Source organism: Falco biarmicus, chromosome 2, assembly GCF_023638135.1.
Source record: "Falco biarmicus isolate bFalBia1 chromosome 2, bFalBia1.pri, whole genome shotgun sequence".
In the NCBI taxonomy this organism is placed as follows: Eukaryota; Metazoa; Chordata; class Aves; order Falconiformes; family Falconidae; genus Falco; species Falco biarmicus.
Window position 1 is genome coordinate 41,773,264 of NC_079289.1, and position 15,057 is coordinate 41,788,320.

The window sequence follows — 15,057 nt, forward strand, 5'->3', positions numbered from 1 at the left end:
GAAATACACGTTCATGAACAAAATAAAAAAAAGGGACAGTCTTTGCAGAATTTATTCAAATAGCCCACATATGTAACACAAAGAGAATTTACTCAGATACTATGTTATTCAGTGTCTCCCCAGCAGGCTAGAAAACTATGACCATGGCATGTGATTAATGTATTGCAATATTGAACATTTATAAACATATATTTGCTAAGGTACTTTTTTTTTTTTTTTTTTTTTTTTTTCCATTGTGGAGGAGAGTAGGATAGGGAAAGGGAGGTACAAAGTCCTGAAAAGAAATGTCACAAGAGATGATAAGTTATCATCCAACATGGACCTGTTGGAGTCAGCCCAGACGAGGGCCATGAAGACGGTCAGAGGGCTGGAGCATCTCTCCTATAAAGACAGGCTGAGACAGCTGGGGTTGTTCAGCCTGGAGAAGAGAAGGCTCCGAGGGAACTTTACAGCAGCCATCCAGTACCTCAAGGGGGCCTGCAAGAAAGCTGGAGAGCAAAACCACTTTACTAGTGCTGATGGGCCCAGCTCTATCACAGAGTAATTCCTTATTTTGTAGGCATTTTTCCAGTAAGTGGCTGTTCATTATGAACCTTAAGAGAAAAAGGGAAATAAAAATAAAACCAAAATCCTAGAATTAGTCAAATTTAATCAACATATAAAGAAGTAAGGATAATAAGCTGTCACCTCTTTCTTTTGCTTTCAATATATACTAAAGATTTGGGATCCCACAATGCTAGCAGGCAGGTTGAGACAAAGGATGCAGTGCTATTAGTTTTTAAAACACTATTAAAATAATATTGTACTTTCAAATGGAGATAACTATGAAAAAATGAAGTTATGAATAAGGTTCTTTTACTGCCTTTACTCTTACAGTGCATACAGAGTTCCTTTCACCTATAAAATATGCTACTGCATCTGAGCTGATCACCCCAACCTCCTCTCACAGGCAAGGGAGAGAATTACCCACTTATGGGGAAAATAGCCATGATACATTTTAGATGTCATCTTCAGAACGAATCATATTTTAGAAGTGCTTATTTCTCTCCACTAGCTGTGAAGAAAGACTGACTGACAGATCTGATAAAGACCTTTACATTTATTTGGTTAAATCTCACTCTGCATGATTTCTGCTGACACTTGTCCAAAGCATTCCTTCATTCCCCATTGCTTCTACAGTAGCCTGGTGTCTTGAACAGTGGTAGTTTTGGTCAGCAATTGAAATTCTATATTTTCCCGCATGTACTTTTACATATGTAGCATGTATGTGCATATATGTGCATGTATGGGTATAAGCGATTGCCAGTGATAATATCTCTTTTCCTTATTCTGTAGAAAAAAGGAGGAAGAAAATAAAGTTGGTGATTCCAGCTAGTCCATATTTGTCCAAAAGCTAGACAAAGGTTAAGGTCTTAGGGTGATAGGGGAGAGTAGGCTTAAATCCTTGTTCTTCATGATTTAGGGCACTTTCTATCCCAGAAACATGTGTTATGAATATTTCCATCCTGCTAAGTGAATGAGGGCAAAAGAGCAAGTGCACCATTGAACAGGTATCTCACTACCTGGTTGCTTTTGCAACTATTCCAGCTAGTTAACTGAGACAAGTCTACAAAAGAGAAAATTATTCATCAGCTAATAACAGATTTATCAGTGCCATTTCTGTGGGGCCAGAAGTTATTCTCTGGTCCCTTGTTATTATTAAAATAACCATAGACAGGGGTAATAATACATGCTTGTGTGTGTGTTTTGTTTGTGGCTTTTTTTTGGTTTTTTTTTGTTTTTTTTTTCTTGTTAAAGTAATATACCTTCAGAAACCCCCTCAAGTTTTGGTCAAGAAATACCAATCCACTATAGCCAGGAGTCCCAACTTAGCAGTGATCCTCCATAGTACATGCTAGAATTTAAGTCACCGTCTGGGCAGTTGTCACATTTGACGAGATAAATAAGCAGTGCCCAAGGAGGTAAGCCTTTACCCTGGGTTATTTTTAGTATGTATACTTGCTTCTTCAAGCTAGTACTATTAGGGAAAAAAACTATAGGCAGCAGTAAAAGTCTAGAGAGCAGCAGAAGAGACTAAATGTTAGAGATGATAAACCAATAGAAAAAATGGAAGGGAGTTTTACAAGTCATAAAGATAAAGAACATTTCAAAAATAAATCAGCAGAACAAGGGAAAAACAAATTAAATAAAAAGCTTCATTCTAAGTAAGTTCAAAAAGAAGGAGCACACTTCATCCAGGAAGTTTACAAACAAGGCTTTTTGAACGCAGCAGCTTCTATAAAGTTTTAGTGGAACTGAGTCCTGTTTACTTACTTGTGACAATTAAGAATTATTAACAAGTTTGAAAAAGTGTACAAACTGGATTACCATAAAACCAGCACAGAATCATAAAGCCTTTGCCATGCAAAAGGTGAAGAATTTACTAAAACTGGAATATAAACTATCAAATTGTTATAATAATTACATATGTTTTGTTGAGTGATTTTTTCAGCATCTTTGGTACTTATAAGACAATAGCTTTAATTGTGTGTTTTTTTTAAAGATAGACCACTAGTAATGCATAAACAAAAGTATAGTTTGGGAGTCAGCTATATAATCTCATATAACTGCACTGCCAGTTGTCTTCTATATTGTATTAACACCATTATATTAGTGTTAAACATTTGATTTCTGAGGTAATTAAGAAAACTTTTAAAATATTTTCTACTCTCAGCCATTTCAAAAGAGCAATAAAATCATCCCATCAATTCAGTCTTCAGGAAAAATTAGTCCTCTGTGGGAGAACATCTCTCATGACAGCAACCAAAGCAAGACGTATTTGCTTACTCGTGCTTCACAGTGCAACTTTGTGCTTCAGATTTATGGGAAGAATAAAAATGAAATACAGCATGTTTGTAGGCAGTATGCACGCATTATCTAAATTAGTAGATTTAAAATATTCCTGTTCATTTTGTATGCCCTTCCTGTTATTTACAGGATTTAGCCTGGGAAGATAAGCTAGCCTAGCAACTTCATCTTTGAGAACTTTAAAGTATTTGAAGAATTTCACGGAATTGTATGCATTCGGTGCCAGAGAATTTGTTTCCTCAGAATGTTAGAGTGAAAATAAGTAAAGCATATATGGCATAAACTAGAAGTAAATTAAGACAGAATGTCTCTCTCACTACAGAAAATACTCTGTAGTTCACCAAAACACTAGGCTGCAAACAAAAACTTTCTTGTAGATTTCTTAATTTCTGGCACATTTTGTATTTCCCAGAGGTTCAACACTCTGAAAAAAATAGACTTTTTGAAGTCAATTAAGCTTTCAGCTTTGCTGATACAGTCTCGATGCTGGTCCAAAACAGTGTGTTCATATTTTTTGCATAACTGAAGAACTTGGGGGGGCAAAGTAACCCTAGTCACCAACCCATTGTCCTGAGTGACTTTTTTGAAGGGGCTGTGAGTGACAAAGTCTGGCTCAGTCATTCTGACACCATCAATGTAACAACATCACAGCATTCGGCATACTGTAGCACATTTTAAATGTGCTACACTAAAAAAGTACATCAGCTTCTGAGGTGTTTTCAGAAAACATTACTTTGTAGAAATGGTAGTGGGTTACTGCTCATATCCTCCTCATTTGTATTCAGGAATCTTAATCATTTCTAATAAACAAATAAGACATCACACAGCTAGCGACTTGTTGAAGTTTGGGTTCTCTTCATCACTCCTTTTCATGCGTTACTAAAATAACTTTTTAGTATGCTAAAATCTCTTATACAACTAATTCAGAGATTACAGAAAACTCTGAATTTTATGTTAATATAAGTGGCTGAATATATAACCTGAAGGAAAACAGTGTTTTCAGGTATAATTTTGCCTCTTTTAATCTCTCTGATGTGTATGTGGGTATTGTCCATCTCAGATGTTCTCAGTTTGGATTGAGTTTGTTTGTGCTTATAAAAAATTTGCCTTCCTAACATAACACAAATATTCTTACAAAGTTTACATGATACAGAAATCATTAAATGGTAAAATTTCAGCTTCATGGTGGTAATTAATATTTTTATGCACTAAAATCAATTAATGCTTTCCGGAACATCTGAAAATTGTCAAAAACGTTTGTGTCTTCTGTAACTCCATTCAGTTTTAAAGGCTTTCTTCCATTTATGCTACTAGTAAAAAAAGAAATTTTTGCAGTGTAATAAACAAGCACTTATTTAAAATAATTGTCTTCCGCATGTGAAGGGTGTCTGTGCCCATGTACTGTGTTTTGTGAATCAAACTTGAAGTTAAAAAGTGCTATTAGCTGAAGAACAAAATTTGAACTCTCAAAGCTGTCAGTGAAATTTTGCTGAAATTCCAGCTCTAATTCATATCATGAATAAAAATTCAAAATAGATATTATGATTATGGTTACCTTTTTTTTTTTTATATGACAAGGTGTTTTTGTGAGACATATTGAACTAGAGGCATGATAATATGTTTTAATAAAGAAACATTTTTTTCTAAGCAATATGTTTTCAGGTGTTTTTTTTTTTCCTTTTTTCCTCTAGTACACATTTTAAAACAAAACAACAAAGAAAAATTATTGTTTCTCCAACTGGTTTGCTAAAAGTGATTTTATGAAGAGTAGGCTATTTGAGTACAGAAAGCTCTAAAAGCTCTAAATGATTTGGTGAATTGTTATGTGAAGGCAAAATAAAGTTTTTGGAGAGAATTTAAGATTCTAAAGCAGCAAAGTCCTGGATGAATCAGATAGTAAAGTATAGGCAATTTAGAGGAATGATAAAGGAGCTTTACTTAAAAAATAAGAGTGGAAACTTGTCATGGTCTTGGTATAGGACAGCCATTTTCTATGACTGGAACTTATTGATGGTGGGACTATAACATTTTTGACAGAACTTTCAGTCAGAAAGGTTTCTCAGACTATGAAACTTCTGGTCAAATGGAGAGCAGGTAGAGGGTCTCAGGACTACAAATGACCTTGTGACCAACAGTGTTAGTTAGGGAGAAAATACCACATCTGCTTCACGTCCTTGGGCTACCTGAGACAGATGAGAGATTTCAATCTCAATCACTTATATTACAGATGAATAACCTCATTAAAGGCTGACTAATGAGCCCTTAGTATGTCATTCTAAATTTACCAAGTTGTAAAGTAGGATACAGCAGGAATATTGACCCTAGGAATATTGACCAGATTCCAGGATTTTGTTTTGTTTTGATGTTGTTGTTTTAGTGGGGTTTTTTTTCAGAAGTAGGCCTTTATTTCTGAATCGGGAACTTCTATGTTTTCTCTGTTTGTTTGAGTTGGTTGTTCTTTTTTGGTTTTTGGGTTTGGGGTTTTTTGGGGGTTTGGGGTTTTTTGGCCCTCTCCTGTGATGCTTTCTCAAATACATTTTTTTCTGTTATATTTCAGCAAGGAAGGGGAGAAAGTATGGGAATTTTGGAGATGGACTTTATTTTCAATTATACTTCTTTGTCTTCTTTTTCATAATAATTGCTGCATCACATGCTTGGCACTTTACTAAATTTAAGTCCAAAACAAATATGCAGTTAGATCTCTAGTCATGTAGGTGTCCAAATTCTATTGTTATCACTCACATCTTTCTTTCAAAAGACCACTTCATAAATCTAAGGGACAATGTCTGCAGAACAGGAAAATTCTTCCAGCCTGAGTAACAAAAATAGCATATTTCAGCCTGTTGCTATTTAATTAAAGTAGAAGTCTGATTTTGCAAAAAATAGATCCCATTAAACCCTGGATAAAAATGCTCAAAATTTCTGGAAGTCACCTAGATTTGAGTTTGAAATTTTAATCAGAAACAGACATATTTGAATTAAAGCAGTGAAGGCACTGACTGGGAAAATTTTGAAACTGACTTCCATGTTCTCCCTTGAGAAAGATCTGACTTCTGCAGGAAGTACAGAATCAGCATAATCTCTGTTTTTTCTATAAAATTTCTTTTGTTATTATCAAAGTTTATGTGGAAGCAGCCCAATTCCATGTAATTGACCTTATCACTCATTCTCTTTCTCTTCCCCCATTTTCTAGTACCATTTCTGCCTTACTAGATTTTACTATGTTTGTCCTTCTTCAAGTGTCCTTAGCGCACATTTTCCCTTCACATGCTGTATTTTAATCTTATATTTACTATTTATTTCTCCATTCATGTGACTGACATGACTTTCTGTCCTCACTTCCATTCCCTGGTGCCCTATCAGTATTTCTTCTGTACCAGCCTTTCCAATTTAGATTTCATTTCCTCCTTGAGATAAATCCAGGAGTACCGAACATTTCTCCTCTAACACCATGTAAGTACTGCATTAAAACTCTATTACTGGTAATTGAGCTAATGTAAAAGTGCAGATTACCTATAATTTATGACAAAGTAACGCTGTGTCTTAGGCATTGTAATGAATCACCATTTTAATTTAAATGTATTGGACGCTTACCAAACCTCCCAAAGTGATGCTGGAAATGCTTGAAAGAATTCTAAAATCTCTGACAAGTGAAACCTAAGCAGTATAAATCCACAATTTTTTGGGACAGTAGAGTTATCCTGGGAGCTGATATTCAGTCTGTCTCCTTGACCATGAAGAAGGTCAAGCCTGTCATCTGTATGTTATATTTGTTTAATTTATTGATTCTGCTTCCATATCTTCTGTTTTTACAGGAAACAAATGAAAATTCAGTCCAGAATCATGTATTTTGAATGGAAGTAGATAGTAGTTAATTCACATATTTTGTTATTTAGTTATTGTATTCATTCTTGTACAATTTTATCACTGGTGTGAGTCTGATTGTTTCAGTTAAATATGTCATAAGTAGATTTGGCCCAATATTTTAAATATAAGACATTTTCACGCTTTAATCATGCCAATTATGCTGTGCAATCCTGAATGTCTAAATTCTGCTGAGTTTAGAAGCTTCATGAAACTGACAGAAAGCAGACTCTTAACTATCTGAAATGGGAAGAAAGGGAGATTTGGAACTGATCAGCAGAAGAACCTTCCCTGCCTTTCCATTGTGAGTGTTTTACAAGGAGTACACTGATGGAGTGATCAGCCACAAATCAGTGTTTAACTGCACTGATAGTTGTGCTGAAGCCAGCTTGCTGCTTTTTATGCCAAGGAAGGCAGTAGGTATTTTATGTCAGTGCTGGCTCAATAATTCTGCTCATCTACATTTGAAAATACTCAGATGTGTTCTAAGATATGCAGCTAATAAATTTAGGCATATGGACTGTGTAACCACATGGAAGTAAAATCAGTCCACCAATGAAGCCAGGCTATAAATTATTAATATTAGAATTAATAGAGATCTGTTTCTAAAGGAATAAAAGAAAAAAAATATATATTTGTTATTGTTGTTGTGCTGATCTGCACTTACAAGTTTCTCCCCCTCCTGTTCCTGTTTGTAGTGTTTATCTTTGTACATGTCACCCACTCGGGGTTTTTGGGAGGGGATGATGGAACAGGTGCATGAACAATTTTTTTTTTTTTTTCTGAAGGAGATGGCAACTTGAAAATGTATTCTTCTAAAAGTTTGTATTTTCATAACTATTCCACTCAGTAAGTATGCATTACATGCTATTAGCCATAGCAAGGTATTTTAATCTAACAGTTCTGCACCGTGTTCACATTAATATGCAAATAGAATGAGAATACAAAATTAAATGGAAATGAAAGTTGGAAGTTAATTGACGTTTTTGTCACAAAAGCTCAGAGAAACAGTACTTATGGTTTAATGGCAAAAAGCTAATGTGTCATCCTAGGGAGGGCTACATCAATTGAGAGCTAAGACGCTTTTGCTGAGAAAAAGTGCAAAGTGCTGTTTGTGTATGCAGGTTGCCAGCTCCCCCTATGCAGGTGGTCCCATCACCATAAACCTGGGCTAAATTGCTGCCATCCATTAAACATAGTGACTGCCTGGATAGCTGCCTAGCGCAGACTTACACAGGCCATCTATTCCTGTCAGAAATATGATATGTCACTGACAAAAGTTTAATTACTCCATTAATTAATAGGACAATTTTCAAAATGCCTTGCAATGCAGCTTGACACTCATTAGTGCCATTTATGAATAATTTCTCCCAGGGTATAATACTCTATAAAGTGTAATTTGAAAGGAAATAGTACATGTTTAAACCCTACGTATCTGTGAAAACAAAATACTATCTTTGTTGAATTAGTCAGCTTTACGAATAATTTCAGATGTACCAGTGAATGCTTGGAAATATATTTCTCTATATCAAAACACTTCTGTCACAGAACAGCAGGATTTATTCTGGATTAGACTAATTTGGAAGTCCAGGCAGCCCTTCTTTCCCTATAAGAAATCTTGATCCCCCTCTAGTTGGACTCTTACTACCCTCACTTCTGCTTGAAAGCCAGGGGCACTGAAACACTTGGACCACTGCTATACCAGTACACCCATTTGTATCTATCACTTCATATGGCTGGACAACCTAGAGGACAAAAGAGCTGGCAAAAATTATTTCATTACATATTTTGTACAATATAGGGCCAGGACTGATTTTGCGGGGGATTAATTTACAAGAGAAAAATGAGCCAAAATAAGAGAAATATGAGGAGAAAGCATGGACACAGCTCAGTTGTTTTATATATTAGTTATTTAGGTTGGGAAAAGAGAAACACTTCTAACAAAAATTGCCTTCCTGTTTTCACAGCCAGGAAGATTTGGTATTTTGTTTTGATGAGGTTGTGTCTTCTTCTCTTTCCTATTGAGCTTACAATTTTTTTTTTACAAATTTATTTTCTTATGTTCTTAGAGTTCATTCAAAATACAGACAGGATCTTAAATATAGTAACCAGACATATGGCCCCGCATATGAAAATCTACAGAAGTCTAAAGTTTGAACAATATAGGCCACTAGAGAAGTAGGCAATTCCATTCTCTGTGCTCTTTTCAGACTCAAGAAATTAAAAAACGCACTTCATTCTGCCTGTGCTGCTCACTAAACAACTTTTTCTGCCAGAAAAGTTTATATCACTTTAATAGACAGACTGAAGAAAAAGCAGAAATAATAGTCCAAGATAACATGATGAAGACTGTCACAAAAATGAATGCAATATATTAACAAAAAAATACTTCCAAGTCTCAATAGCATTAAGAAAAGCAAGCTATTAAGGAAGGTCTGGAAAAACACTTACTTTGTGTAGATGGTGGTATAGTAAGGTAAACTGCCTTACAAGGTTGTTAGTGTGAACTCTACAGTCTAAAATAAGGATTTCAGGAAGGGATCTTTCAGGTTCCTAATCTGGGATTGTATCACCTATGATTTTTGTTTAGCATCCATAAATTTCACAGTCTAAACAGGATTCCCCCAAGGAGTTCAGAATTTTCTGAGTGTTCACCCTCAGAAAATTCATCTCCTTAGGGCATTCTTCAATGTATGGAGGAAGGTGGTGTGGGCTGGGAAGGTGAAAAACGTTACCACTTCCTCTGCCTGCCCTGTTCCCTGCACAAGTTGCTTGCTAGTCAACTGAAGAGGCTGAGCTGACAGTGTGCTGCTGCCATGGTTCAGGATCTGATTTTAGAACAACACAAATGGGGACACAGTAACCTTTTCAGCCATCCCAGTCTTAGCCTTCTTGTCAATCAAAGCCCTAAGAATACACTGAAAAAACAGATTTTCTGAGGGTGGGCATTCAGCAGTTTCTAAAAATCCAACTCTTTGAAAAAATTCTCATTTAGATACTCATCAGTTAGAACCCTTAAATTTAGTGCACAGCTCTTAATTGGCAAAATCTTTATACAGTTCAACAGCTTGGGCAGCTAAAACAGTTTGACATTTAAAAGTGCTGATTACTCAACAAGTCCCATTCATCTTAGTGGGAATACGATTAGTCTGTGGCTCAAACTTAGGAATGTATTCTCAGCCGTAAGTATTTGAATATTCAGTTGATGACAGTATTTGCATCACCTCCAACCCCCCAAACAAACAAACAAACAAACAAACAAACAAACAAACAAACAAACAAACAAACAAACAAACAAACAAACAAGCATCTAATGCAACCCTTTAACTTTTCTGTGACTTTCCAGTAGGAATTCCATGCTGTCATTTGCTCTGGAATTGATCTAGGCAAGACTATATTAACCATTCATCTGTGACTCAGTATAGCCAGGTATGTTTTGTGCAAAAGACGTAGAAAAGACATATGTTAAGTGCTGCTCTGATGTGTCTTCTGCACACTCCTATTCAAAGTATAGAAAGTATTTGCACACTTTCTTTAAAAAAAAAAAAAGAAAAAAAGAAAAAGGAAATGTTATTTAGTGACTTGTGCTCCTTCTCTCATCATTCAGATCCTTTCTTACAGTTTCCCTTCAACACCAAATGGCCACAGAAAGAGTGGGAGTTACAGTTCTGTTTGTCTTTAGCTATTGCAGATGAAAGGAAGATGCTACATAGCCAGTGCCTCAAATATTTTGGCTTTTTTCTGCACTGAATCTAATCCTACACTTACAAGACTTTTTTTACAACAATTAAGTTAGTTCTCCTTAGTGCCAGTAATTACTACTACCTTGAAATATAGAAGTAGTTGGGTGGCCTTTCCCATCTGCAATATGAATAGTCTCCCCTTCCTATAATCAGTGACTGATAGACTGTTTTACTTGAAATGTCCTCATATTTGATTTTGAAAATATAATCCTCCCAATGTACACATCTCAGCACATGGTACATACTTCAGAAATGTATCAGCACATCTAAAGACTTCCCACCCACCTAAAAGACAGTATATACTAGGTGGGTATCTCTCTGATGTGGTGTGATGCTTGTTGCATTGGAAGAAATAAGAAATCCTTGTTGGTCACAATGACTTAGTATCTGGTGTGGTTGTTCATCTTTAAAGAACATCTATCTAATGGAAGAAAAAGAACTTCCTTTTCATGACCAAAAAACCAGTCCCCACTTACTACCTCTTAGCTTAGTGAGCAGAACAATCAGTCATGATGATAAGATACATAGAGTCTTATATTGACTCAGTCTGAGATGCCCTCAGCCTACATTGCAGGAGAGTTTCATAACACTAGGCTACAATAACAGTAAGAAAGAAGGGGAGAAACAGCTTTAGAAGTGAGCTGCTACACTGCCAAAATCTCAGGACTCCTGGGGATGGGAGAAGAGATGGTAAAAGGAAATTTGAATCTAACCTAGGATAATGCAGACCATTGCTCATTGGAAGTGGAATGTGCATAATGTACAAACAACACCGGCTACAAAAAACTAGAGCAGCCTGAGGGGAAAAAAATCCAACCCGCCAACTAAAACCCAGAAACATAGGTGCCTACCTTTCCATCTGAGTGTCATAACCCCACACAATGTAGTACTCTCTTAATGGTCTGATGATTCATACATTCCTGGGCTGCATGTTGATCCAGCTGCATTTGAAAGAGGGAAGAGGGTTCTCAGCCACGATATGCCATAATGAGGTGTCATGATTGAGACTACCTGCAGCTAGAGTTTACCTTCTATTAATTTGTGTTACAAGAAATTAACTCATCTCTTACTGTTCTCATCATTTTTACCTCCTTTTATTCTTAGAGATGCTTTTACCAGTGTTTCAGGGTTCTATCCTCAAATTAAGGGCCTGTGGCTGCTAACTGTCATCAGGGAAGGAGTTAAATCCTGATTTGATTTTCTATGCTTAAGGTTGCTTGTCTCCTCCTGCCAGCCATGGGAGATTAAGTGGCTGCCTACATTATCCTGAATCGCTATCATATCTCCCAGAACATATGCCTGCATGTATGCATAAATAACTTGGCACTCAAACACACCTGTGTGCCTATGGAGTCAGGTGATTCCAAAAGACAAGATTACCATTTAGGAGTTCGGGTTCATTTAATTTCTTAAGACTTTATTTTGTTGCTTTTAGGCGAATTTCACCCATGAAGATATTTTCTTCCTTAAAACATGGACAAAACCACTATCACTTCCATGATGATACTACAAGGGCAAAGCACAACCTGCTGATACACTGTCCCCTTTATAAAACAGAATCTCCTTCTTAAGTGCTTCAGTCTCAAGTAAAATTCTTGCAATAACTTTTCTGTGTGTTTTGTATGTAAGGCTACCTGTTCTATAGAACAAAGTAATGATTTCTGAGAGCGAGTTAGAAGATGTTTTCTAAACAGAAAAGTGAAATGATAAATTTTTTGAGCCTTTGCAATGAATTATGATACCCATTCTTAGCTGAAGGTTTTTAAATTCAGCCTTGCTTCTGCATTCCTCACATTCAGTATCATTACTGTTACTCACATACTTACTATTCATAAGACTAAAATGTTTTACTGTTTGATTTGTTTTGTTGGATTCTGTTTGGTTGTAGCCTGCTGTTCTAAGCCAACTTTGCAATAGTTTACATTTGTTGTCATAGCAATCATTCAAATTTTGCTTCCATATTTACCAGTGCAGCCTGCATAACATTTGACTTTGATTTTCATCAATTGCTGCTGGTTTATAAACATTAAGCTGTTGGTACCTTACTAAGTGAAAATTGTAAATGTCTGTCTTTTCTATTCACACTGTGCTAAATCATGTTCCGGTATCAAACTATAAGTTCAGCAAAGATGTAGTTGCATTTATTTTGTTCTTCTAGTTAATTCCATTAACATGGAAGGTTTAAAAGACTTTCATCTTTCAAAATCCTCTGCGAAATTGTTCTAAAGCAGCTCTTGAATCCTGCATATATTAGACATCCTCAGTCATTTGACTAACAGCTATAGTGCATGTTTTCTCTTTAAGATAGGCTGCAGAATTTTCAAAAGATTGTAATATGGTTCTGGTAATACTTTTTGAGGAATGTGTTCTTCCACATAGGCTGTTCACTGAACTTGTATTCAACATGGTTTTACAATATTCTGAAGATGTCCGATGGCAAATGCCTGTGTCACTAAAATCCCTATCAAGACTTCAGAAATGTGCCTGTGTAGACCCCACACATTTCATTTCACATTTGTTTCTCACAGAATAACAAAACCTTATTACGTTTGCATGTCTTGAGATAGGTTTGATCTGTTGTCAAACTGAGCTGACGCTAGTGCCTCACCAAGCAGGTTGTGGAATTGCAGCTTCTCAATATAGGCATATTGATTCTCCTTTTCTTATTTGTGTTATCACCTTATATAGTAAATATTTTTAATGACCATATTGTTACATTTTTCCAGGGTGGTTTTGACAAAAAGTATTATTCTTCTAAGATGCACCTTTATTTTCATGCCATCCTTTTTATATACCTCACATTTTGTAATCTAACCACTTAGCAGGTTCATTTTTCACAGTTTAAGGTTATGCTGTAGATAGAACATACTTACAAAGAACGTACTTACAAAGCTTACTAACCATTGCTTAAACTGTTGCTGTTTTGCATTTGCCATGTTTGTGTCACTAGCTGTGTCAATGTTATTCACCATAAGCATCATAGAATCATTTAGGTTGGAAAAGACCTTTAAGATCACGTTTGACTGTTAACCTAGCACTGCCAAGTCCACCACTAAACCTTTTCCCAAAGTGCTACATATACATGTTTTTTTAAATACCTCCAAGGATGGGGACTCAACCACTTCCTGGGGGCAGCCTCTTCCAAAGCTCAATAACCCTTTCAGTGAATAATTTTTTCCTAATATCCAATCTAAACCTTCACTGGAACAACTTGAGGTGATTTCCTCTTGTCCTATCATTTGCTACTTCAGAGAGGAGACAGACACCCACCTTGCTGCAACCTCCTTTGAGGTAGTTGTAGAGAGCAATAAGGTCTCTCCTCAGCCTCCTTTTCTCCAGACTAAACAACCCCAATTCCCTCAGCTGCTCCTCATAAGACTTGTGTTCTAGGTCCTTCACTCCTTATGAGTAAAAAACTTTCAGGCTTCACACTCTGGCTGAGCCCAACCAGTTAAATAGCTGTTAAATAGTTGCAGCATTAAGAAAAATAAACTGCTAAACTACTACTGGAACTTAAGCTGTTCAGGGATCCCTAACCCACTCCTGCACTATGCCATAGCCTTTTCAGTGCTTCAGCTGTCACGGCCAAGAAAGTAGAGAAAAGCAAGAAATGCACCTAACTGGAAGAAAGACTCTGGGGAAAGAAAGAGCAGTACAGAGCAGGGACACTGGTGGATACAGACAGACAGACAAAAGAACACAGGACCAAAAAATTGCACAACAGGAGAGAAGCAACCAGGACTGTGCAGTCACAGTAAAAGAGAAAGATGAAATGTGGATCTAGTCAGGAGAGGAGACTGAGAGCTGGTCAAGCAGGGAAGTCTTTGGAAGTACAGGGTAAAGGAAATCTAATAATCTCAGATCAGTTCCACTAAAAAATTAATTGATTCAGTACATATTTGCCTCTTCTTTAATCAGTGTTGATATGCAAGACATGGGGACTTGAAGAAGAAAGTGTAAAGGGATTGTGCTTTTTGATTGCTTTGAAACTCCTTAACATTTTTTATCTTGGGAGACCTGTTAGTATAAAGAACAATAGCAGCTTACAGGGCAGCTTCCAATAGCCTTTGCTGCAGTCATGGGTTCTTCCTGCTTCTTTAATCTGATTTAATTTTTCTTATGGTACATATCTAGAAAATAAAAGTGGCTGTGTTCATCATCTTTAAGTTTAACTTTCTTTGCTATGATTTGTTCTTTATAATGATGTAAGAAAACAGATACTGTTACATTGTTAACAGTACTCAAATGAGGGCTCTCTATAGCCTATTTGTTAGGGCACTTTCCCTAACACATCTGATTCATGATCCAGTTATTTTGAAGGATATTTGCACTGGGATCCAACATAAAATTGAATAGTAGAGATGGAATCCCACATCTGCCAACTTCAAGCTGACTGACATGACGAGAAGTTACAGACTCATGACTGCATTTGCTTTCAGTCTTTCTTTGGGCCAGAAAATACTGTCTTTCTGCTGGGTACTCAAATGGTGGGTGGGACCAGATCTCATCTCTGAATACTCAGCTGCCTAGTGATTAGAGTTGGAGATATGTTTTCATATCTACCCAAGCAGAAAAATGAATTTGAAATTAGCTGTCCCATATC